This window comes from Somniosus microcephalus, chromosome 3 (genome assembly GCF_052327205.1).
Source record: "Somniosus microcephalus isolate GS21.2 chromosome 3, FLI_Smic_1.0, whole genome shotgun sequence".
Classification (NCBI taxonomy): domain Eukaryota; kingdom Metazoa; phylum Chordata; class Chondrichthyes; order Squaliformes; family Somniosidae; genus Somniosus; species Somniosus microcephalus.
The window spans coordinates 76,867,056-76,890,242 of record NC_140989.1 but is presented as its reverse complement, the minus strand read 5'-3'; the positions used below and the strand labels follow the sequence as shown (position 1 = coordinate 76,890,242).

Genomic DNA, 23,187 nt, shown 5'->3' with positions numbered 1-23,187 from the left:
GGAAACTCTTTGGTATCCGGCACCGACGGGACCGGCGTGTTGCCGGTTGATCAAAAATTCCGTATGACGGAGAGGGTTATCTACCGAGGCTATTTTTAACAAAGAAAAATAAGAAAATCAAGAAATGTGCAGTATACAGTAATTGGGTACTCACCTACAGAATGTTGTGTTAAATGGATGGTGGAAGATGCTTGATTAAGTACAGTACTGCCAGTCGAGGGTAATGCAATGCAATGACTACCAGCAGTGTGGGAGACACACAGTACCCCTGTAAAATGGCGGATCAGAAGAGATGACTGGCAGCACGGGAGAGTCAGACTCCTGTTATTGAGGTGTTCCAACTTCTGACAGCGCCAAGAAGTCGAGTAGTGGCAGTTTGGAGAACTACCCCCACTGACTAACTCGGCCACCGCAGGAGACTCAGACTCGGCAACATTGCCGGTTACTGAGGTTTTGTTTTCGGAGTGAGAATTTTGCCGGTTAATAGAGAATTCTGGATATTTAGGTGCTGTTTAAATGAGAGTTTTCTGTATCATAAAGATCTGTGTATAAGTGTTGCACCTTACCTACTCCATTTAGTCTGTAAGTGAAACTATGTTCTCTGGTATTTTGTTTTGATTTGGTTTAATTGTCCTCTCCATTAAAAAGTGGAAATACTGGACTCACTACTATAAAGTAAATGACTATTTCTGACACTATCATGAAACATGGTTTGAAATTAATTTGATTCCACACCCATATAGGATCTCGCTCACATGATTACAAATTTTGGGATTATATCCTGCATAGGTCAAAGATTCCTGGTTATCAGTAAAAGGAAGTCTGCACAAACACATTAACAGAAATCCATTTTTTGCTTTGCTTCTCTCCAAGACTGAAGTCATTGTATTTGTTTTGTTCACGCTCAGAGCCATATGCTGTAATAATCGCTTCCTATAATAATCAGGGCAATTGACGCCACCATGCAGAGAGCCAATTTACTGTGTACATAGAAGAGATTTAAAATTATTGCTAATTCCATTCCCCCTGCATGTATCCCTTTTTATAATGTGATAAGCTGTGAATGTAGGTATATTGTATTCACTGTAGGTTTACATTCAACCTTAGTATGTTTAATGAAACTTTATTCAGAAAAATTACAATAAAGTGCAGCTAAAACACATTGTCATATAAATTATTAAATGGTAGCACTCATATTTGTAGATTGTTGCCCTTAAATTACTGTATGCATTCCACCTGCAGTATCATATATGATAGCTTTCAAAGAGTCAGAAATATACTGATCAACACATAAATATCCAATTATCAAAAGAACAACAGTCTTGTTATATGATAACAAGGTTAGAATATATATAGAAGTATTTATATAATCTTTTTAGTCTTTTAGACATTAGTCTTGTCCTAGGATTTGAGACATCTTAAATAGATCATATCACAGATCAGGACATGTTATCAGCTAGTAATTATCTGCATGTCTGTCAAAATTATGTTAAAGAAAAACAACCAGTAAAATGCTTTATTCGAGAGCGCTATAATTTCTTGAAAAACAAATTATTTACAAATTATCACATAACTGCAGAAAAAACAACCCTTAATGTGATTACTAATTTATATCGAACTATTTTCAAAGATCCATTGATTTTAAATACTAATGCCTTTAAAGCCATTGAATAATAATTTGACGTTAAAGACAAGTGAATTATGAAAAAAATGAATATGGCAGTTTCTGCATAAAAAGACTCATAACTATTATTAATTAACATTTTGCTGAGCATGATTTGTTTACCCCTACCTTTCAGACACATTGGCTTGAAATTGGTTGGCATGGCACCTATTTTACACCTGTAAAATAGATGCCAATGTGTCCAACATGGGGGTGGCGGGGAGTGTGTGCATATCGCACCAGAGGTGTGCTGCCCGCCATATTGGTAAAGGCAGAAAAAGAGGCATCCTGGGCCTGCGCCTGAAACAAGTGTTAGACCCTTTGCATGTGCAAATAATGGGCCAAAAGGCGGCTTGAGGCTCTCTTCGCAAAATTGAACTGGGCTGGCTGCTTTCAAGAAAATGTGGTCTACATGCAGCCGTCATCAAAAAAGGGAACTTTGTGAGGAAATGCTTACCTGGATGTGCCAAAAACTGTTGCTGGCTCCCGTTTGGTCCCCTCTCGATCACCTCACCACCTCACAGGACCTACCTGAGGGCCGCTTCCGGTGACTCAACCATCCGAAATCCGATGCCGATTCATTGGCGAGCTGCATGGGGGCACCCAGCATGCGTCTGCAGCCTGCCGGTCTCATTGAAGTGAGGGCCGAGGCCCAATATTGGGTGTACCTTGGGCCTACCCGTTTCGGCGCAGTGATTGCTGCCTGTGACTAGTTCACACCAGCCTGCTGGAATGAATCAATTTCTAGGCCACTGCCTCTGTCCACCACAAACTCCAAGATGACACGCTTTCTAATCACCCTATCAGGCCAACAGTTTGATTAGCTGGAATCAATGTGCTTCATATTCAACAACAAACCTGAACAGGGTGGTGTACTGCAGTGCTAACATGTAGCATCGTGGAGGATAAAAGGTTTGATTCCCCACTCCACCCACGCCCGCCCCCCCCCCCCCCCCGTGCAGAAGAAAAGGAAGAGAAAAGAATAATGGGAGTATCACTGCTGGTAACTAGCACATACATGCCAGCAGATAGTAAAGGGAAACACTGGAGAAGGTCTAGAAAGAGGAGGTCCACTCTGTCAGCAGCAGAGGTGAGTGACCTAGCAGACACAGATCTTGAAGAATACAGAGGGTGTACACCCTTCATTGAGAGGGATAAAGTAAATAGTCTTGGCAAAAAAATTAAACAAAACCATAAGCCTGAGGTTACTGATCCCATCACCATTCTTCACGCCACATACTAACACTTTCCATACATTAATTTCCTCTCCAAACTCTTCTTCTCAATTTCCTTGTTCCTATTCATTGCTCTCCACAGTGATTGGTATGCTAGCAACTGAAATACCTACTTTCCCCACATCTGTTGGCAAGATACTGTATATATGATTTGATAAAGACAACCAAAAGTCTACTGTAGTAACCTGAAAGAGTTGCAAACTATTGGCAAAGTTGCAGAGTACAAACACTAGTCAGACTATTAGGTAAATATTAAGCTCCTCCTATCGAGTTAAATGGAATTTCTAGTCTCAACTTCCCACTTTTTTTTTCTCTCAATCTTAATCTGGTTATTGCTGAAGGTGCCAAATAGAGGTAATCCCAATTCTACAGAGGGGAGGAGAAAAATCCAAGGGCAAGTCAACCCACTCTGCTTTCATACACTCAATAACAACTGGTTCAAGAGTGGCCTGGAATAAGTTTGGTTAGCTACCTGTCAAGTCTTGGAATAGTACAGGCCTATATTTCTAAATAAAAGTACAAAATGAGCAAAGGAAAAACCCATACTTGCTAGTAACTTTTACCCAGTAATGAGAATTTTCTGGTCCTAATCTCTTGATAAAACCAGGATCATATTTCCCTCTCTTCATTTTCATATTTCTGAAAAAGTATTTCCAAGTAACATCTCTGCCACTGCTGAATGCCTTCTTCATATCATAAGACTACAAACAGCCAACATGAAAGAGTCAGGCTCCAAAAACTTATTCCAAAACCATCGTCCTTACATTCTCCACAGCAATTCTTCAGATCTACCTCTTTCCATTAGTCTCTGCTTTCAAAAGAATTAAATGAACATGCCAGGACCCTCTGATGACTCACTAGATAACTGTACTGTGTGGTGTGATATTGAGCTATACAGACCAGAACAATCCCAAGATCAATCTTTGGGCTGTACTGTCAGCTGATTTCAGCAGAGAAAATAGTGGGACATTAATATTGGTCTCAGTGTCCACAGGCTAAGAAGGGGAGGGAAAATAAATCAACCAAAGTTCTGTTCTTGATCCCTTTCCAGAAACTCTTGCTGAAAAGTATCTGGGTATAGATAGAAGGCAAAGGCAGGAATGTGCTCAACTGTGATACCCACCAAGACTGAATAGCACGTTGACACTCACCATCTATGCTAGGGTTGCCAACTCTGGTTGGAGGCAAGCCTGGAGGTTTGATCACATGATGTTCTGACCACATGACATCTGACCATGTGACATTAGATCATATAACATCAGATCACATGGATGTTTTGGACGCTAGGGGAATCAAGGGATATGGAGGTTGAACGGGAAAGTGGAATTGTGGTCGATGATCAACCACAATCTTATTGAATGGTGGAGCAGGTTTGAGGGACCGTATGGCCTACTCCTGCTCCTATTTCTTATGTTCTTATGACATCGGATCACATGACATTGGGCCACATGACTTCTACAAATCTTATTGGATTTACCGTATAAAGGTTGGGTCCCCTGTAGTTGAGCATCTTTATTTGTGGTTTCGTGCCAGCAGCTGTTGTGTGAGAAGTTTCAAGAACCAGGAGGCCACCCATGAGCAGGCGAAGTGGGGAAACCGAGGGCAGGGAAAAGGAGAAACCATTCTCTTCAGCTCTTCCCTCGTGCCGCCAGTCTCCATCTCTCCCCCCCCCAGCCCCCATTCCCCATCCCTCCCCAGCTCTTGAGCCCCCTGTGATTTCTGCCCCCTGCATGATTTTAGGCCCCCCACGATTTCAAGCCCCCCTTCCCCCCCCCCCCCCCCCGTGATTAATGTGGTTTAACCTCGTTTTGACTCCCGACGCCAGGCTAACAGTGAGTCATTATTTTCGGTACTGCATGTGCCTATTTTTCATGGGGGCGCACTGCCGTGTGAAGTTTAAGTTGTTCATCTCCCGGGCTGCTGGAGGCAGTGCTCGCGATAGGAACCCCCAGTTCCAGGAAGCTCCCGGTCATTTCTGGAAGGTTGGGAACCCTAATCTATGCTCACACATGAGAAACAGCACTCGGACGCGGTACCAGAGGACTGCCAGTAGCTATGGAATCATACTCCAGCATGAGTCACCACTTCATGACAAGAATTGTGAAAAAAAGTGAAGATCTCACCGTCAAAGTATTCTGGAGCACCACTTCTGTTGCACTGAATCACTCTGCATATCAGTAGCAGCCAACTCACAACATTGCACATGTGTATTCCCAATTTTCAATTTTTCAAAAATATACCTAACAGTTTACTTCTTCAATTGTTTAATTAAATAGAACAGTGCACAGTAATTGGTTGGATGTCATTTTACTTCCGCTGGTGGCTGTTTTTGTATCATCACACTCTTCCCTTGGAGAATAGTGTGAAGTAGTGGAAGGATTCACAGACTGATTAACAGTCTGACAGGTTGTGACGTGAACGCCCCTTCCATGGCCGACTTCTACTGGCGAGGCTGACCTTTTAACTGACTCAACAGCTGTCACTTGTGAGTTAAGTGATTAGTTTCACTTGGGGAAAAGAACAGTTTCAATCATTTACAATACAAAATTTTCTACATATCACAGACCCAAATTGTAAAATCTCCCTTCTTCTTCCTCTGGATCTTGTACATGCAACTGGTCATTAACATTACAACACTACCAGCTCTGTTCATTCGTTAATCAGATATCCCAATGAAACCCTAAGCAAAAATTGTATGTGTACACCAACAAATGATGGCAAAAGAGAGTGCTGTACTAGTGGAGACAAAATATCAAAGATATAGACAATGACATACTGTCTCTGAAGATGCCATTCTGATTTACTTCAGGCACTGTAAAGCACCAGTTTATGCCGATAAATAAATATTAATTATTGAATTTGAACCAATTTTTGCTGTACATTCACATCAATGTGCCAGAATTCTGATTAAAGAAAAAAAATTGGCATGATGCAGTGTAAATGCTGAGCCTGTTCCCTCTCCAGGCCAAAAATGATGAATTATTTTAACAAAAGCAAAGAAAAGATGTAATTTTCAACACCTGACTCAAACAGAAAATAACTTCTATACATGTCACTGATCGTCCACTCCTCCAACGATCGCCATCTTAAAACTGTAGAATTCTGTAGGGATAGATGATCAATGCAATAGTAATACTGTCCCTACTCTCACGTTCTGAGGTATGACAAAAGAGTCAGAATGTGCTTCCTTATCTCATTCTCCAGGCAATTTGTGGTCCAGCAATAATTGCCTAATAGTCCAGCTAACCTAGAGACAGGATGGAAGGAATTTAGACCTGTTGCATTGGCAGATTTGATTCCCCAATTTAAAAAAAATTTTAAAGAAAAAAGAAAGTATCCTTAGGAGAAATAACTGTACAAGAAAATTACATTTTGAATAAAAAAAGGTCTGAAGGCCCAATAAAAATCCCTTGGGTGAAAGTTTAACACAATTTAACAACAAGCCCATGCCATTTTATGAAAAAAGAGCATCTCTTTAGAAGATCAGTAAAATTACTTCTGCATTTATTATTCTAGCCAATAACAAAGTTTACAGATCCTACAAATACTAATTATAACCAAGATACTCTTAAATGAGTATTCAAGGGTTGTTTAATAAAAGAATAACTAGAAAACAGGACCTTTTCTGATGTAGCAGAATTTTATTATAATTTTGAAGTTAAAGAAGAACAGAAAACACAACTCACAAAACAATTCTAGCATGAATCTTCATACAAGTAGTTTCTCATTTTCTTCTGACGCCTATGCATACATGTTTAGAATTTAGAGAAATCACTAAAAGAAAGTGGGACCTAGGTGAATTACTTTGAGTCATATACATACAAAAACTGTTAGCTACTCCTTCCCCATTTGAGCAACCTTCCTGATCCTATGAAAATCCCCTTCACTCCATCTCTGGGAATCCTTCCATAGTAGGTTGATTGCTCTATAATTCAGAACTACCGTTGAATCTCTCATTGACATACAGAACCACATGTTGTAAGGGTGAGATTATCTCTTCTATCCCATGAGATGATAAACCTAAAGTGGACATTAAAAAAATGCAATGGAAGTTCTCCCAGTGTCCTGGCCAACATTCATTTCTCAACATCACCAAAACTGATTAACTATTCATCTATCGCATTGATGTTTGTGGGACCTTCTATGAAGATTAATCAAAGCCACTTCATACAGCAATATGGGGGAGAGGGGAAGAAAGAAGAAAATTATATATTTTTTTTAAATTCCAGAACAGATTCAGGTAGGAAGCATGTGGGGGTGGGCAGGGGGGTGGGGGGGGGGGGGCGGTGAGGAATTTTCTGGTAGGTGAGGTGGAGAAGGGTGGCTAAGAAAGAGGCATGCAAGGAAATTGAGGGGTGATAGATCTGAGGCTGGATTTATAATGCATTCTTTGGGAACTAAAACATACGAGACAGCCTTCTGAAGAGGTCTCACACCTTAGATTTAGTGCACTTGATAGTCAGAAAAATACTCCCACGTTTGCCTTGAAATCAGTCCAAAGCTATATTAATACAAAAGTGGTAGAATAAATGAATAAGGGAGGCATGATGCAGAGCTTTTGAAGGGTGAGGAGAAAGGTCAATGAGAGAGATAAAATGAATTTTAAAATTAAAATACACAATAAGGAAAAAATTCAAATCTGGAAAATCATTTGGTAAAATATATTATAGTGTAGCTGACACAAAATGAGTAGAACTTTTTTTATTTGAGGTCACAACTCCACCTTTAATGTTTTCTTTCTTCCCTTGATTCTAACTGTGCCATTCACCATCCACAGACAAAATAGCACATAATATGCTTCCAAGGCCTTCACCTTTGATGTTCTGAAGCCAGTGACTACGAGGTGCTTTCTTATTTTCTCTCTTTTGCTCCTTCATTTAGTACAATTCAAAGCCATTCAAATGAGTAAACTTGATTGCCTACTCCATGACAGTCTGTGCTCTCCTAGACTGGAGTGATATGTCTGAGCTATCAGTCTTCTGCAAAATCTGCTTGCACTTAAGTCAAACCACAATATTCGGAACAAGGAATGCTGCATCTCAGTAGTCTTTACCTATTCCAGAACCCACCACAGGTGCCAGCAGTGAAGCTTCAAGCACTGTTTATCCCGCCGATAGATCTCAGTCCCATACAGTGTTGTCACCTGGGACTCTGTCGCTCATATGCACAAATTCAAATATGGATTTAACCATGGACAGTGGCAATCTGTTGCCCCATTGAGATCCTAATATGCCAATCTTTGCCTCCAGCTGCATCCCATTATTTTATCAAACTAAAAAAGACTTGACCCAACCCTGCTCACCGCCCCCCAACCCACAACCCCCGCCCCCCTCCCAACACAAACACACAACACCCACAGCAGCAAAATAGTTAGGAATTCAGTGTGTGGAGCATACAAAGGCACGTCTTACCACTTTGTGGATCAGAACAGAGGTTTTAACAAATTTCACCACCACACTGCAAAAGGTTTTCTATTTTGTTTCAATTTTAAGTCCAAGGTTATAGTAAAATAAACACTAGCTGCTGTTTTTGGACTATGAAGCTACCTTTTGGAATTCTGTTGCAGAAATGGCCTTGGGAGTGTAATAATGCCCTCATTGTTTAGTTTTGAGAAATATAATACATTCCTGGAATCTCCTGTTCAAGAGTTTACCACACTAGGCCTAAAATAATCAATATTTATTATAAAATGTTTATGCACCAAAAAGGCAGATTTGCATTAATTCTGACTGTGTTCAGACACAGCATTAGTGGGACTGAATGATAGAATCAATCTCCGAAACCCAAAATACTGTTGTTTTTATTAGTTCTGATTAATGTAGATGAAACAGCTCTAGTATTGGAAAGCAGAGTAGAATATGATAATAAAAATCCACTACCATTCTGAGTAGAGTGCACAATTTCAATAGATGGGCCACTGCCATTCCTCCAGCTATCCGTTTCCCCATTACACTTTCAGGGTTCTGGCAAATAAAAAAATATCCACCTGCACTAGACTACCAGGGATTGGCAGAATACATTGTTCGGAACTGGCCCTTTCCTCCAAAAGATTGCCAATGATGCTTAAAAACACTCACCTTTTTAACTTAACAGTAGAGACTACTCACCATTTCCTATTGCCCTAATAAAATGGCTGTATGTCCATGTAGAGAGACATTGACAGCATAGAAACATAGAAGATAGGAGCAGGAGTAGGCCATTCGGCCCCTCGAGCCTGTTCTGCCATTTAATGAGATCATGGCTGATCATCCAAATTCAGTACTCTGTCCCTGCTTTCTCCCCATATCCCTTGGTCCCTTTAGCCTTAAGAAATATATCTAACTCCTTCTTGAATATATTTAATGAATTGGCCTCAACTGCCTTGTGTGGTAGAGAATTCCACAGTTTCACCACTCTCTGGGTGAAGAAATTCCTCCTCATCTCTGACCTAAATGGCTTACCCCTTATCCTTAGACTGTGACCCCTGGTTCTGGACTCCCCCGCCATCGGGAACATCCTTCCTGCATCTAGTCTGTCTAGTCCTGTTAGAATTTTATAAGTTTCAATGAGATCCCCTCTCATTCTTCTAAACTCTAGCGAATGTAAGCCTAATCGACCCAATCTCTCCTCATACGTCATTCCTGCCATCCCAGGTATCAGTCTGGTGAATCTTCGCTGCACTCTCTGCCTGGCAAAAGAAAGAACAAACTTATATTTTGCAGCACTTCTGCATCCTCAGAACATGCCAAAGTGCAACACAGCCAATTAAATATTTTTGGCAGCAGCCCATTTGTGCACAAAGCCCCACAAACAACAAACGAAATAAATGACCCGTTAATCTGTTTTGCTGGTATTGGTTGAGGAAGTAATGTTGGCAGGACACCAGAAGAACTTCCTGCTCTTCTTTGAATAGTACCATTGGATATTTTATGTCCACCAGAACAGAGCTGGCAGGGGCCTGGTTTAACATTTGATCCAAAAAATGGTACCTCCAAAAGTGCAGCACTCCCTCAGTACTGCCCTGAAGCATCAATCTAGATTATGTTTTCAAGTCAATAATGGACATGGACACAAAAATGTCAGTGGGAAGGTGAGTGTTGTTGCCCTTGATATCGAGGCAGCATTCAACTGAGTATGGCACTGAGTGACCCAAGCAAAATTGAGATTAATATGGTTCAAAAGGCAAACCATCCAGTGGCAGAAGTCATACATGACACAAAGGAAGATGGTTGTGGTTATTGAAGACCAATCATCACAGCCCCATGGCATAACTGCAAGATATCCTCAGGGAAGCGTCCTTGACCCAAACTTCCTCAGATGTTTCATCAATAACTTTCATAAGGTCCAGAGTGGGGCTGCTCACCAATGATTGCATAGTGTTAATTTCCATTCACATCTCTTCCGATCATGAAGCAGCTCATGCCAATCTACAACAGCACCTGGATAACATCTAGGTTTAGGTTGACAAGTGGCAGATAAAATTCATGCAACATAAGTGGCAGATAATGACCATATCCAACAAGAGAAAACCAAAGTATAGTCCCCTGACTTTCAACAGCATCAAGTCCTCCACCATCAACACCTTGGAAGTCAATACTGACCAGAAGCTTAACTATACCAGCCATATAAACACTGTGACTATAAGAGCAGGGCAGAGGCTGGGTACTCTGAGACTAATGCTCATCTCTTGACCCCTCAAAGCCTATTCACCATCTATGAAACTCAAATCAAGAGAGTGATGGAATACTTACCACTCACTTGGATGGGTGCAACTGCAGCAAAACTCGAGAATCTCAACATCAGAACAGAGCAGTCCACTTGATCAGCCCCAATGCCATTGGACTCAATATTTACCACTTCAGCACGAGCACATTGTGGCTGCAGCATGTATGACCTACAGGATGCACTGCAGCAACTCACCATCTTCCTGCAACTTCTACCACAGAGAAGGATAAGAACAGCAATGTCATGGGAACACTAACTTGCACACCATCCTGACTTGGACATATAATGCCGTTCCTTCTTTATCACTTGGTAAATATACTGGAAATCCCTAACTAACACTGTCATGGGAGCACCATCATCACAAGCAGTTCACTGCACATGCTCAGGGCAACTAAGTGGGAAATAAATGTGGTCTTGCCTGCATCACAAATAATAAGCCCCCACAATCTTTTGATTCAGTGGCGAGAGTGCTGTCACTTAGCCAATCTGAAACTTCATTGTAAACTAAATTATAAACTTCATTGTAAATTGATATAAAATAATTATTATACATTCCCAAAACTGCCTGCACTATTTGATGGTAACGAGTGGGCAATGCTAAACATGCTCACATACATTCAGCATTTCAGTTCCACGGAACTGTAATACGTGTACAACTAGCTTCAGTGGCAGCAATCCCAAGAGCTCATTGGATAAATGCATTGCCTGGTTTTCTGCTGAGCCATACTGAATAGGAAGGTTCCAGTTTTGATGTAAAGTCTGTGCTGAGTTAAATGATTTCAGCCAGAGTATTTCAATCAGCTTCAGTGACCCCAAACTAGGGAGTGCAGAAGAAAGAACGATCCCAGTTCTGATCAGTATCCACTACGACCTTCTAGAAAATGGGAGTTGGATAAGGACAGAATTGGGCTTGCCTGCGATGTAATCAGTGATAGAATAGTCTCCTGACATTCATGACATGGGCTCACAAATAAAGAATGGACCCTTGGCTGACATCTTGGAATGTTGCCGGCACTTACAGAATTGCACTCCAGCATGAGTTACTGCCTTCAGGAGAATGTGGAAAACTTGTCTGTCACCCAACTCCACCAAGATACAAAAATATCACACCGGGGTGATGACATTGTTTTTTTGTTTCAAAATTCAAACAAAATGCAAAGTTTAACACTTTCCGTACCTCACACTCCAGTCTCAAGCCATTCCTACAATAAAGCCAAACCCATCAATTAATACCACTAGAAATAAGATTAGTTTCAAACATAAACGCAGAATTATTTCCCTTCACCACAACAACTTGCATTTATATAGCACCTTTGACATAGTAAAACATCTCAAAGCATTTCACAGGAGCATAATCAAACACATGGTGACACTGAGCCAAAGAAGGAGACATTAGGACAGGTGACTAAAAGCTTCGTCAAAGAGGTAGGTCTTAAGGAGCATCTTAAAGGAGCAGAGAGAGGGGTGGAGAGGCAGAGAGGTTTAGGGAGAGAATGCCAGAGTTTAGGGCCTAGACGGCTGAAGGCATGACTACCAATGCTGGAGCGATGGAAATGGGGGATGCATAAAAGGCCAGAATTGGAGTAACACAGGGTTCTTATAAGAACATAAGAACATAAGAAATAGGAGCAGGAGTAGGCCAATCGGCCCCTCGAGCCTGCTCCGCCATTCAATAAGATCATGGCTGATCTGATCCTAACCGCCAATCCACTATCACAGAACCATCTCCTGAATCTAACAGAATTAGACACATGAAACAGGAGCAGGATCAGGCTACACGGCCCCTGGGCCCGCTCCGCTACCCACAGGGCCATGACCGATCCGAACCAACCCTTCCGATTCAAAGAGCTTCCAGAGATCGACTGGGGAGCAAGGTAACAGAAAGTCCCATTGACTCAGATACACACTGGTCCTGGAGATGGACTGGGGAGAAAGGTCAGAGAGAGTCCCATTGACTCAGATACACACTGGTCCTGGAGATGGACTGGGGAGAAAGGTCAGAGAGAGTCCCATTGACTCAGATACACACTGGTCCTGGAGATGGACTGGGGAGAAAGGTCAGAGAGAGTCCCATTGACTCAGATACACACTGGTCCTGGAGATGGACTGGGGAGAAAGGTCAGAGAGTCCCATTGACTCAGATACACACTGGTCCTGGAGATGGACTGGGGAGAAAGGTCAGAGAGAGTCCCATTGACTCAGATACACACTGGTCCTGGAGATGGACTGGGGAGAAAGGTCAGAGAGTCCCATTGACTCAGATACACACTGGTCCTGGAGATGGACTGGGGAGAAAGGTCAGAGAAAGTCCCATTGACTCAGATACACACTGGTCCTGGAGATGGACTGGGGAGAAAGGTCAGAGAGAGTCCCATTGACTCAGATACACACTGGTCCTGGAGATGGACTGGGGAGAAAGGTCAGAGAAAGTCCCATTGACTCAGATACACACTGGTCCTGGAGATGGACTGGGGAGAAAGGTCAGAGAGAGTCCCATTGACTCAGATACACACTGGTCCCAGAGATGGACTGGGGAGAAAGGTCAGAGAGAGTCCCATTGACTCAGATACACACTGGTCCTGGAGATGGACTGGGGAGAAAGGTCAGAGAGAGTCCCATTGACTCAGATACACACTGGTCCTGGAGATGGACTGGGGAGAAAGGTCAGAGAGAGTCTCATTGACTCAGATACACACTGGTCCTGGAGATGGACTGGGGAGAAAGGTCAGAGAGAGTCCTATTAAGAACATAAGCAGGAGTAGGCCATATGGCCCCTCGGGCCTGCTCCGCCATTCAATAGGATCATGGCTGATCCGAACCTAGATTCACGTCCACTTCCCTGCCCTCTCCCCGCAACCTCTAATTCCCTTATCTGCTAGGAAAATGTCTATCTCCGTTTTAAATTTATTTAATGTCGCAGCTTCCACAGCTCTCTGAGGTAGCAAATTCCATAGATTTACTACCCTCTCAGTGAAGAAGTTTCTCCTCATCTCAGTTTTGAAAGGGCAGCCCCTTATTCTAAGATTATGCCCCCTAGTTCTAGTCTCACCCATCAGTGGAAACATCCTCACTGCATCCACCCGATCAAGCCCCCTCACAATCTTATATGTTTCGATAAGATCACCTCTCATTCTTCTGAACTCCAATGAGTAGAGTCCCAATCTACTCAACCTTTCCTCATAAGTCAACCCCCTCATCTCCGGAATCAACCGAGTGAACCTTCTCTGAACCGCCTCAAGAGCAAGTATATCTTTTCTTAAATATGGAAACCAAAACTGCACGCAGTATTCCAGGTGTGGCCTCACCAATACCCTGTATAACTGCAGCAAGACGTCCCTGTTTTTATACTCCATCCCCCTTGCAATAAAAGCCAAGATTCCATTGGCCTTCCTGATCACCTGCTGCACCTGCAAACTAACTTTTTGTGTTTCATGCACCAGGACCCCCAGATCCCTTTGTACTGTAGCACTTTGCAGTTTCTCTCCATTTAGATAATAACTTGCTCTTTGATTTTTTCTGCCAAAGTGCAGAACCTCACACTTTCCAACATTATATTGCATCTGCCAAATCTCTGCCCACTCACTTAGCCTGTCTATGTCCTTTTGCAGGTGTTTTATGTCCTCCTCACTCACTGCTTTCCCTCCCATCTTTGTATTGTCGGCAAACTTGGATATGTTGCACTCGGTCCCTTCCTCCAAATCGTTAATATAGATTGTAAAGAGTTGGGGTCCCAGCACTGACCCCTGCAGGACACCACTAGTTACTGATTGCCAGCCCGAGAATGAACCATTTATCCCAACTCTTTGTTTTCTGTTAGATAGCCAATCTTCCACCCATGCCAGTATATTACCCCCAATCCCATGATTTTTTATCTTGATCAGTAATCTTTTGTGTGGAACCTTGTCAAATGCTTTTTGGAAGTCCAAATACACTACATCCACTGGTTCCCCTTTATCCACCCTGTATGTTACATCCTCAAAGAATTCGAGCAAATTTGTCAAACATGACTTCCCCTTCGTAAAACCATGCTGACTCTGTCCTATTAAATTATGTTTATCCAAATGCTCTGTTACTGTTTCCTTAATAATGGACTCCAACATTTTGCCAACCACAGATGTTAGGCTAACTGGTCTATAGTTTCCAGCTTTTTGTCTACTTCCCTTCTTAAATAAGGGTGTTACATTAGCAGTTTTCCAATCTGCCGGGACCTTTCCTGAGTCCAGGGAGTTCTGGAAAATGATCACTAATGCATCCACAATCCCGACCGCCACTTCTCTCAAGACCCTAGGATGTAGGCCAGTAGGCCATCAGGTCCGGGGGTTTATTCACCTTAAGTCCCATTATTTTACTGAGTACCATCTCCTTAGTAATTTTAATCGTGTTTAGCTCCTCCGCCCCCCCCCCATTGCCCCCTGTTTGTCCAGTGTTGGGATATTTTTAGTGTCCTCTACTGTAAAGACTGAGACAAAATATTTGTTTAGCGTCTTTGCCATCTCCATGTTCCCCACCACTAGTTTCCCGGTCCCATCCTCTAAGGGACCAACGTTCACTTTAGCCACCCTTTTTCTTTTTATATAGCTGTAGAAACTCTTGCTATCTGTTTTTATATTTTTTGCTAGTTTACTTTCATAATCCATCTTCCCTTTCTTAATTAATCTTTTAGTTATTGTTTGCTGGCTTTTAAATGCTTCCCAATCTTCTATCCTCCCACGAGATTTGGCTACTTTATATGCCCTTGTTTTCAGTCGGATACTATCCTTTATTACTTTACTAAGCCACGGATGGCTGTCTTTTCTTTTACTCCCCTTTTTCCTCAGTGGAATATATTTATCTTGAAAGATGTGAAATGTCTCCTTGAATGTAGACCACTGCTCTTGTACCGTCTTACACTTTAATCTGTTTTCCCAGTCCACTTTAGTCAATTCTACTCTCATACCTTCATAGTCTCCTTTATTTAAGCTTAGCACGCTGGTTTGAGTTCCAACTCGCTCACCCTCAAACTGAGTTTGGAATTCAACCATATTATGGTCACTCAGTCCAAGGGGATCCTTTACTAGGACATTTTTTATTAATCCTGTCTCATTACACAGGACCAGATCTAAGATTGCCTGCCCCCTGGTTGGTTCAGTTACATACTGCTCAAGGAACCCGTCCCTAATACACTCTAGGAACTCTTCCTCAATGCTGCCATGCCCAATTTGATTAGTCCAGTCAATATGAAAGTTAAAATCCCCCATGATTATAGCTGTTCCCTTATTATAAGCCCCAACTATTTCCTGATTTATACTCCGACCAACAGAGTTGCAACTGTTAGGAGGCCTATAGACTACGCCCACTAGTGACTTTTTCCTCTTATTATTCCTTATCTCCACCCAAACTGTTTCACTATCCTGATCCTTTGACCCAATATCATTTCTGACTATTGCAGTGATTCCAACCTTGATTAACATAGCAACCCCACCTCCCTTTCCTTCCTGTCTGTCCTTCCTAATTGTCAAATACCCTTGTATGTTTAGTTCCTAGTCATGATTATCTTGCAGCCATGTTTCCGTAATGGCCAACAGATCATACCCATGTGTAGTTATTTGCACCGTCAACTCGTCTATTTTGTTACGAATGCTGCATGCATTCAGATAAAGAACTTTCAAATATGTTTTCTGACAATTTATTCCTGCTTTTACCCCTTTTACTACTTTACCTTTTTCATTATACATTCTGTCCCTTCCTGACATGCTCTGGTTTTTAATTCCCCCACTGCTACCTTGCTCTATTGCCTTCTCCGCTGTCATTTTTATTTTTCGCTCTCTTAAAACCTCCCCCCTACTAATTAGTTTAAAGCCCTCTCTACAGCTCTAGTTATTCAATTCGCCAGGATTCTAGTCCCAGCACTGGCCAAGTGAAGTCCGTCCCAACGGAACAGCTCTCTCCTGTCCCAGTACTGATGCCAGTGTCCCAGGAAGCAAAACCCATTTCTCCCACACCAGTCTTTGAGCCACGCATTTAACTCTCTAATTTTATTTACCCTAGCCAAATTTGCATGTGGCTCAGATTATTACCCTTGTGGTTCTGCTTTTTAATTTGGCCCCTAGCTGCTCAAACTCCCTCAGCAGAACCTCCTTCCTTGTCCTATCTATGTCATTGGTACCAACATGGACCACGACAACTGGATCCTCCCCCTCCCACTCCAAGTTTCTCTCTAGCCCAGAGGAGATGTCCTTAACCCTGGCACTGGGCAGGCAACACAGCCTTCGGGACTCTCGCTCTTGGCTGCAAAGAACTCTATTATCCCCCTAACGATACTATCCCCTACCACTACAACATTTCTTTTAACTCCCCCCACTTGAATGGCCCCCCGCTCCACGGTGCTGTTGCCAGGTTGCTCATCCTCCCCGCAGTCCCTGTTCCCATCCTCACAGGGAGTAAGAGCCTCAAACCTGTTGGAGAAGAGCAAGGGCTGCGGCTCCTCCAACACTACCTCCTGGATCCCCGTACCTGCCTCACTTCTAGTCACACCATCCTGACCCTGGCCACGGACTACATCTGAATGAATTAATCTAATTGGTGTGAATACCTCCTGATACACAGAGTCCAGGTAACTCTCCCCCTCCCTGATGTGTCTCAGTGTTTGAAGCTCGGACTCCAGCTCTTCAACACGGAGCCGGAATTCCTCGAGCAGCCAACACTTACTGCAAATGTGATCACCGTGAGCATCAATGGTGTCCACCAGCTCCCACATAGTGCAGCAGCAACACATCACCTGATCCCCCATTCTATGTAATTAATTACATTTATTAATATTATTTTTAAATACCCTCTGTTCTGATTCTAGATGATGAATATCGCACCTTAGAAACTGTAAACCAGAGTTTAAGCTTAAAAAAGAAGAGAAATGCTTACCAAACAATCACTTGCCCGCTTTCTGGTGACGTCACACTTGGATTGATTTTTACCTCTCTCCTTCCCTCCGAGTTCCGAGTTCAGAGACTGGTTGGCCTTACCTGGTCTCTGGGGCCTTTTATAGCCCCGCTCTGCCGCTCGAGTTTCCCGCCGATGCTGTGAGGCCTCACCTGGTCTCTGGGGCCTTTTATAGCCCCGCTCTGCCGCTCGAGTTTCCCGCCAACGCTCTGAGGCCTCACCTGGTCTCTGGGGCCTTTTATAGCCCCGCTCTGCCGCTCGAGTTTCCCGCCAACGCTCTGAGGCCTTACCTGGTCTCTGGGGCCTTTTATAGCCCCGCTCTGCCGCTCGAGTTTCCCGCCAACGCTCTGAGGCCTTACCTGGTCTCTGGGGCCTTTTATAGCCCCGCTCTGCCGCTCGAGTTTCCCGCCAACGCTGTGATGCCTTACCTGGTCTCTGGGACTTTTATAGCCCCGCTCTGCCGCTCGAGATTCCCGCCGATGCTGTGAGGCCTTACCTGGTCTCTGGGGCCTTTTATAGCCCCGCTCTGCCGCTCGAGATTCCCGCCGACGCTGTGAGGCCTCACCTGGTCTCTGGGGCCTTTTATAGCCCCGCTCTGCCGCTCGAGATTCCCGCCGACGCTCTGAGGCCTTACCTGGTCTCTGGGGCCTTTTATAGCCCCGCTCTGCCGCTCGAGTTTCCCGCCAACGCTCTGAGGCCTTACCTGGTCTCTGGGGCCTTTTATAGCCCCGCTCTGCCGCTCGAGTTTCCCGCCAACGCTGTGATGCCTTACCTGGTCTCTGGGACTTTTTTAGCCCCGCTCTGCCGCTCGAGATTCCCGCCGACGCTGTGAGGCCTTACCTGGTCTCTGGGGCCTTTTATAGCCCCGCTCTGCCGCTCGAGATTCCCGCCGACGCTGTGAGGCCTTACCTGGTCTCTGGGGCCTTTTATAGCCCTGGTCTGCTGCTCGAGATTCCCGCCAACACTGTGAGGCCTTACCTGGTCTCTGGGGCCTTTTATAGCCCCACTCTGCCGCTCGAGATTCCCGCCGATGCTGTGAGGCCTTACCTGGTCTCTGGGGCCTTTTATAGCCCCGCTCTGCCGCTCGAGATTCCCGCCGACACTGTGAGGCCTTACCTGGTCTCTGGGGCCTTTTATAGCCCCGCTCTGCCGCTCGAGATTCCCGCCGATGCTGTGAGGCCTTACCTGGTCTCTGGGGCCTTTTATAGCCCCGCTCTGCCGCTCGAGATTCCCGCTGACGCTGTGAGGCCTCACCTGGTCTCTGGGGCCTTTTATAGCCCCGCTCTGCTGCTCGAGATTCCCGCCGATGCTGTGAGGCCTTACCTGGTCTCTGGGGCCTTTTATAGCCCCGCTCTGCCACTCGAGATTCCCGCCGACGCTGTGAGGCCTTACCTGGGTCTCTGGGGCCTTTTATAGCCCCACTCTGCCACTCAAGATTCCCGCCGACACTGTGATATACACTGGTCCTGGAGATGGACTGGGGAGAAAGGTCAGAGAGAGTCCCATTGACTCAGATACACACTGGTCCTGGAGATGGACTGGGGAGAAAGGTCAGAGAGAGTCCCATTGACTCAGATACACACTGGTCCTGGAGATGGACTGGGGAGAAAGGTCAGAGAGGGTCCCATTGACTCAGATACACACTGGTCCTGGAGATGGACTGGGGAGAAAGGTCAGAGAGAGTCCCATTGACTCCGATACACACTGGTCCTGGAGATGGACTGGGGAGAAAGGTCAGAGAGAGTCCCATTGACTCCGATACACACTGGTCCTGGAGATGGTGGCATAGTGGTTAGCACTGTTGCCTCACAGCACCAGGGACCCGGGTTCGAATCTGGCCTCAGGTGACTGTCTGTGTGGAGTTTGCACATTCTCCCCGTGTTTGCGTGGGTTTCCTCCGGGTGCTCCGGTTTCCTCCCACTGTCCAAAGATGTGCGGGTTAGGTTGATTGGCTATGATAAATTGACCCTCAGTGTTAGGGGGATTAAATACGTGGGGTTACGGGGATAGGGTGGGATATGTGTTGGTGTAGGGGTTACGGGGATCGGGTGGGATATGTGTCGGTGCAGGCTCGATGGGCCGAAATGGCCTCTGTCTGCACTGTGGGGTTTCTGTGATTCTGTGATTCTGTGATTCATGTCCAAATTCCTGCCCGCTCCCCGTAACCCTTAATTCCCTTTACTTCTAGGAAACTGTCTATTTCTGTTTTAAATTTATGTAATGATGTAGCTTCTACAGCTTTTTTGGGCAGCATATTCCATGAACCTACCACCCTCTGAGTGAAGTAGTTCCTCCTCATCTCAGTTTTGAAAGAGCAGCCCCTTATTCTAAGACTATGCCCCCTAGTTCTAGTTTCACCCATCATTGGGAACATCCTCCCCGCATCCACCCGATCCAACCCCTTCACAATCTTATATGTTTCAATAAGATCGCCTCTCATTCTTCTGAACTCCAATGAGTAGAGTCCCAATCTACTCAACCTCTCCTCATATGTCCATCCCCTCATCCCCGGGATTAACCGAGTGAACCTTCTTTGTACTGACTCGAGAGCAAGTATGTCCTTTCTTAAGCATGGACACCAAAACTGTACGCAGTATTCCAGGTGCGGTCTCACCAATACCTTGTTCAACTGAAGCAATACCTCCCTATTTTTATATTCTATCCCCCTAGCAATGAAAGCCAACATTCCATTGGCCTTCTTAATCACTTGCTGCACCTGCATACTAACCTTTTGAGTTTCGTGCACCAGGACCCCCAGATCCCTTTGTACTTCAGTACTTTCCAGTTTCTTGCCATTAAGATAATAACTTGCTCTACGATTTTTCCTGCCAAAGTGCATAACCTCACACTTTCCAGTATTGTATTCCATCTGCCAAATCTCTGCCCACTTACTTAGCCTGTCTATGTCCCCTTGCAGTTTTTTTATGTCCTCCTCACTCACTACTTTCCCTCCCATCTTAGTATCATCTGCAAACTTTGATATGTTACACTCGGTCCCCTTCTCCAAATCGTTAATATAGATTGTAAAGAGTTGGGGACCCAGCACTGACCCCTGCGGAACACCACTAGTTACTGATTGCCAGTCTGAGAATGAACCATTTATCCCAACTATCTGCCTTCTGTTAGATAGCCAATCCTCTATCCATGCCAGAATATTAGGCAGATTGTAGGGCTGGAGGAGGTTACCGAGATAGGGAGGGCAAGACAGTGGAGGGATTTGAAGATGAAGATAAGAATTTTAAAATTGAGGTGTTGGTGGACAGGTAACCAATGTAGGTCAGTGAGCACAGGGGTGATGGATGAATGGAACTTGGTACAAGTTAGGATACATGCAGTAGAGTTTTGGATGAACTCAAGTTTATAGAGGGTGGAAGTTGGGAGGCAGGTCAGGAGAGCATTGGAATAGTCAAGGCTGGAGATAACAAAAGCATGGATGAGGATTTAAAGCAGCAGATTGGCTGAGGCAGGAATGGATAAGAGAGATATTATGGAGGTGGAAGTAGGCGGTCTTTGTGATGGAGAGAAAGTAGGTGGTCTTTGTGATGGAGATAATATGGGCTACATGAATTCAAATCTGCCATTCCTTCATTTTTTGTGAACTATTTCATTTTTTAATTTTATGGTGTGAATTTTTTGTAAGGAAGCACAGAGTGGCACGAATGATGTGCACTCTGGGCGGTGCATGGTGGTTGCTGAGTTGTAGAATTCAGGTTTTGTTTTACATTTCCTAGTTGCTTAGCGCTCTTGTAAAATTTTAAAAATTCTCTTACAGCTTTCCCTGCTCGGCAAGCAATTAGGAAAAGCTGGACAATATTTGTTTAATCCTCTCCATTACAAAGACTACTTCCATCTTCATAACAACACCCGCTTCTGTCCCTGCCTCAGCCCATCTGCTGCTGAAACCCTTCTATGCATTGCTTCCTCCCTTCATCCACTAATGGTGACCATGCCTTCAGTTGCCGTGGTCTAGAATTCTTTCCCTAAACCTCCCACCACCTATCATCCTTTAAGGCCCTCTTTAAAACCCATCTTCAACCAAGCTTTTGGTCACCCCTCCTAATATTTCCTTCTTTGACTCACCGTTTATTTTTTCCTTATGCCTCTCTGAAGTGCCTTCGGATTTTTTTTCTACATTAAAGACACTACTATTTAAATGTAAGTTATTGTTTCAATATATGTTTGATTTACAGCTCTTTTTGAGGGTATGACATGCATATTTAAATTTCCTTTGTCTGTGTCAAATTGTAAAATATATCTCAGTTTATCGTGTTCTGATTTAGTCATCTATCTGAAACCATCAACCCTTTGGACTGTCTGCAGAAAGCACCATATAGGTTTTAGGGACTTTATGCTCCAGCTCACATTGAAGTTTAACATAGAAACATAGAAACATAGAAGATAGGAGCAGGAATAGACCATTCGGCCCCTTGAGCCTGCTCCGCCATTTAATGAGATCATGGCTGATCATCCAAATTCAGTACCCTGTCCCTGCTTTCTCCCCATATCCCTTGATCCCTTTAGCCTTAATAAATATATCTAACTCTTTCTTGAATATATTTAATGAATTGGCCTCAACTGCCTTTTGTGGTAGAGAATTCCACAGGTTCACCACTCTCTGGGTGAAGAAATTCCTCCTCATCTCTGTCCTAAATGGCTTACCCCTTATCTTTAGACTGTGACCCCTGGTTCTGGACTCCCCTGCCATCGGGAACATCCTTCCTGCATCTAGTCTGTCTAGTCCTGTTAGAATTTTATAAGTTTCAATGAGATCCCCTCTCATTCTTCTAAACACCAGCGAATATATGCCCAATCGACCCAATCTCTCCTCATATGTCATCCCTGCCATCCCAGGTATCAGTCTGGTGAATCTTCGCTGCACTCCCTCCATGGCAAGAACATCCTTCCACAGATAAGGCAACCAAAACTGCACACAATACTCAAGGTGTGTTCTCATCAAGGCCCTGTACAACTGCAGCAAGACATCCTTGTTCCTGCACTCGAATCCTCTTGCTATGAAGGCCAACATACCATTTGCCTTCTTAACCACCTGCTGCACCTGCATGCTTACCTTAATGCAGTAGATACAACTTTTAATCCTCTGAGTTGGAATAGTTAGGTCCATAACTACTGTAAATCTGCAGTGTATCATTATTATTGTTCACATATCTATTTACTGGTTACTAAATTGATTTGGTGGCTTATAGCCTAAACGATGGTCTAGTGGAAATTTTATTCTACCTAAAATTGAGGAAAATCACATTAGAGCATGTGATATAACCAAAAGCCAAAATACTGTGACAATGGTTTCTGTTTGACCCCTAAAAATGACCTAGAAATTGGGCAAGTAAATGTGCTTTGCAGTTTGTAGGGAGTGAGGGCTTACCTATAGAGTGGTCTGAAATGCTGAACCCAAGAAAAATATCTGGAGTAAAAACCCAAATGTATTAAGGCACCTTGGTTTAACATCTCTAAATGGCAGATCAGCATCCCTTCAGTACTGCACTAAAGTATCTGACTGGAGTACGTGCTCAAGTACTATCAAGTAACAGGGAGATGTAGTACTTAACACTTGAGCAAGATTAGTTCTATAATTTACCAGTAACCAAGTACTGGGTAGAATAAATACTGTATCACCCCTTCCTATTATAGATTACAAATTAAAAAAACAAT

General features: G+C 43.8%; 1 long non-coding RNA gene across 1 annotated transcript in view; it reads right to left on the bottom strand.

Annotated features, from left to right (window-relative positions):
• The window catches only part of LOC147121153 (uncharacterized), a 36,182-nt gene that overhangs the window by 4,177 nt on the left and 8,818 nt on the right, over window positions 1-23,187 (bottom strand). The gene's annotated exons all lie outside the window — the stretch shown is intronic.